Below are 4,521 nucleotides of genomic sequence, written 5' to 3'. Positions count from 1 at the left end.
CGTTGTCAACCGCCGCCGCCGCCGCTGCTCTGCACCACCGCCGTCGCCGCACTCCGCCCGCACCACCTCGCCGCCCTCGCCCCTCGTCGCGAAGCCGGGCCACGCCGGAGCCCGCCGTCGGCACTGCCCCGCCTCGCCGGAGAAAGCCGCCGTCGCCGCCGATTCATCTCAACCGACCCGGTATAAACCGAGAAAACCCGCCGGTTTTTTAGTTCGGTTTTCTGAAAACCCTAGATTTGTTTTTTTAGGTTTAATATTTAACGAACGTTTTCTGTTTAGTTAGTTTTAGTGAACGTTTTCGTTCTGTAAATCTGTGTAGCGAACGTTCGTTATTTAGACTTTTTCTTTTTCGTTTATTTTCTGTCCAGGGACCTATTAGTAGAATTTCTTTTACAGATTAGTCCCTGTTTTTCAAACGACCACTACTTTTTACTCGTTAGTCCAAATCCAACGAAACCAACGCCCACTTATTCGTTATGGTCCCCTCTATCCAGTAAAACTACTCAAACATGTTTTTGAAAGTTTAAAATTTGAATTAGATCAGATTTGTATTTGAACTTCGTTTGATCGTAACTTGAGTTTTATAACTCCGATTTGAGTGATTCTTTTTGCATTTCGAAGCTCTTGACCTAAGCTTTCTGATAAGGCCAAATTCACACAATTTTGGTACTGTTAGAAATTGTTTTATGTTGCAAGAGTTATTCGCTTGGTTTTGATGTTTTCCGAATCGTACTCTTCGTTCTTTCCGATCTTTTGAGTGATTGCTTATGTGTGATTACTATTGCTTGCTCACGATAGATTGACCAGAGTGTGATGAGTAGAACTATCAAGAATTTAGAGTGCGAATCATCTTCATCAACATTGCAGGCAAGTTCACACTTTGATCATACCTTTTCTCATACCCAGTTTTATGCATTAGATCTATCCTCAAACATTGCATGATTAGGATCTAATTAAATGTGGGATGGGAAGTAGTTGAGGTAGTACCTATTACCTGTTTTATTTTCAAACCCCTGGGAGTTACTTCTACGTTTGCTTATTATGCCATGCTATGCTAGTAGACGTGGATTGGGTGAGTGAATTTCCATGACAGATGTGAGATTGTTAATTAATGGTTTATTTAAGGTGGCAACTTAAACACACATCTGGGTGGATTGAGGCACCTGGTTACTCGAGGACTTGCCTGTCTAGGCACCTGGGTTTCCAGGACTTGCCTGTATTTCTTCGGACCGCCACCCAGGCTCAAAGGGATCATGAGATTATTCAAACTAGAAACTTCCGTGTGCAGCCACATGCTATTATGGGCTCTAGCATAGTTGACTAAGTTGTGCGAACTCTTACGGGGTGGACTAGCAGATGTAGGGGATGTAGGTTGGTACGGTCTACCCCTATGTAAGGTGCGAGTGCTTCTGAAAGACTATGTCTCGGTCACCCGTTTCTCAAACACCATGTAGTGCGAGAAACCAAGCGGAGGCGATCGAGTCATGTGGGGAAAAGTGCACAAACCTCTGCAGAGTGTATAAACTAATCATGATTAGCCGTGTCCCCGGTTATGGACATCTTGAGTATCTAGTACTTGATTTTCCTGTGAATCTCATCATGTTACTTTAATTAATATTGTCGGGTTTTAATGAGTACTTTTAATTGGGATTGAGAATGCTGTCAACCATTCTCAATGTTTAACAACCACCATGATAGTTAAATAAATTTATTCCTTTGCAGTAGGGAAAAATTGGCTTTACGCAAAACTGTAACCATAGAGCTTTTCCACCAGCCAAATATGCATGTAGTGATAGCCTTTATTCATCATTGCTCTATGGTGTGAATTTGCCAGTACATTCAATGTACTGACCCTCTGTGGCTGCAACGTCTCATGTTGCAGGATCTTACGACGAGTAAGTGATATGTTAGGGTTACGATTTCCACACTCAACTTTGCCGTTGGTGTTGATGGGAATCCACAACCTTGTTGCTTCCGCTATATTTTGGATTGAGGTAATAGTATTTACGTTACTTTATACATGTGATTTACCTCTGTTATAAATCCTCGAGTACTGTGTGTGTCAGCATACTGATCCAGGGATGACACGTAAGCACAGAGACTTGACCCATTCGGGTTGGGTCGCTACAAGATGGTATCAGAGCACATGTTGACTGTAGGACATGACCCTAGAAACTGACAAGCCCATAGGAAAGATTTTCTCTACAACTTTCTTTTCAAAAAGATCTCTTACCTCTCTTCTCTTCTGAGCTTATTCAAATATTCCCTTTTAGTGAGACCATACCCCTTTTTCCCTTTTGATCACTCAAAGATTCGACTGATGAGACCACTCCAAGGAGTACAAGATATCAGGACAACCACGACCACTACGGAATGAAGGAGATTTTACCGTGCATTTAGATAATGGAAATTACAACTGTTGAATACTCTGAAGACTAGGAGAATTTGAAGGCTTTGAAGAATTTTCGGATTTGAATGACCTAGGAAGGCTACACATATGGAATCTGACAGACTATGGAAGCTGTCAATACACGAGATCAAGGTGTATTGGAGAAAGACCGGAATATGGAGTGTTAGAACTCAAAGTTTTTGTCAAGAAAACCCTAAGACAGGAGATATCAACTATGGAATGATAGCTCATGGAAATGACAAGAGCAAAAACACGGCTAACCATGGTGTTATTGCCTGTTTATGCTATTGCCACCGTGCTGAGTTAAGCATGCATATGCACGGAAGGATTGGATGGTAGAAAGCTGATGGAGCATCTGTCAACAAAGGATGCAGTTTTAACCTTAGCTGGTGTATCACCAGGATCTGGAGTATTACATCAAGAAGTTTAAGATGGATATGGAGGAAGCTATATTTGACAAGGAAGTATTTCATGAAGAACTCAGGAACCAGAAGATGAAGTAGCCAAGCTGGAGGAGCAAAACCTCGACATGCCGAAGATCCGTCAAGAACTGAAGGACAGTAGGGCATGGCTCATGCCAAGGATGTTGGAAACCCAGAAGTTTGGAACGCAACTCCAGAAATACTAAAGGATTTCATGAGAGACTTCGCGTCAACAGAGATGATTTGGCGAAAGAACTTGAGAAGGACAAGCATGATCGGAAGAAGCCATCGGAGACATGACCAAGACTTGAAGATTTTGATGACGTTGAGATCTATAGACCATTAGAAGACCAAACCCCTGTTTTATACCTACGTTAGATGCGACGTTTGTGAGCTGTCATTTGTTTGATGTTTTCCGACAGCCACAATAAAACTGTCTTTTCAAAACTATTGTTTGTATTGTGTGCATCCCTCTCAATCTCTCTTATCCCACCCCAAACCCATGGACCCGTTAGAGGAAGAATGGAGATGAGCTTGTATTGTCTGGACCAATGAGTCAATTAGGGACAGACCGATGGATTCAGAACATGGAGGATCGCATGCAGAATAACACTATAGTCGGAAAGGATATGACCCAGCATGCTCTTCAGTGCTTTGAAAGAGGTGTTGCTACTTGGTGGAGGATGTACCAAACCATCAATGGATTGCAAGGAGTAACCACTTGGAAGGACTTTAAGTGGACTTTGTTAAGATCTCGGCTTGTGTCCCAGAAGATGAAGCCTTATGGAAAAGGATATGAAGAAAACTTGTGCATACAAGCTTTGTGGAGAAATAGGAGACAACCATAAAGAAAACAAGGATGAATACCCTCATAATCAGAGGATTATCAAAGGAGTTAGCTGAGGATCTCAGGGAACTTCGGTTGGAGATTGTTCCCAAAGGTTTTGTTGCAGCAATGGAAGTTCAGTCTACATTGTTGGGGAAAAATCCGTGAAGCTCAGAAGGATGACAAAGAGATTGCTGAGGTAAAAGAGAGGATGAGCAAAGGAAAGGCTGAAGGTTTTCGTAAGGATGAGCACGACACCTTATGGTTCGAGGATCGTGTATATGTGCCTAATAATGCAAAGATGAGGAAGTTAATACTTCAGGAGGCTCATGACTCACCATACTCGATTCACCCTGGAAACACCAAGATGTATTTGGATTTGAAGGAGTGTTTCTGGTGGACTGGTATGAAGAAGGATATTGCGGAGTATGTAGCCGTATGTGATGTATGTCAGAGAGTAAAGGCAGAGCATCAGAAGCCAGCAGAATTACTACAGCCTATGCCAATACTCGAATAGAAGTGGGATAAGCTTGGCATGGAGTTCATTACCGGATTTCCCAGAACCCGATCGGGATATGATTCTATCTGGGTAGTAGTTGATTCGCTTGACCAAAGTGGCTCACTTTATCCCAGTGAAAACCACCTATACAAGTGCAAAGTTGGCCAAGATATATTTGACAAGGATCGTATGTCTGCATGGAGTTCCGAGGACCATCGTAGAGGAACACAGTTTACCCCAAAGTTTTGGAATCAGTTGCGTCACACTTTGGGTACTAGGCTAGAGTTCAGTACAGCCTTTCATCCGCAGATAGATGGATAAACCGAGAGAGTCAAACAGATTCTGGAGGACATGTTGAGAGCGT

This window comes from Triticum dicoccoides, chromosome 5B (assembly GCF_002162155.2).
Source record: "Triticum dicoccoides isolate Atlit2015 ecotype Zavitan chromosome 5B, WEW_v2.0, whole genome shotgun sequence".
NCBI lineage: Eukaryota > Viridiplantae > Streptophyta > Magnoliopsida > Poales > Poaceae > Triticum > Triticum dicoccoides.
This window is presented reverse-complemented; position numbering follows the sequence as displayed.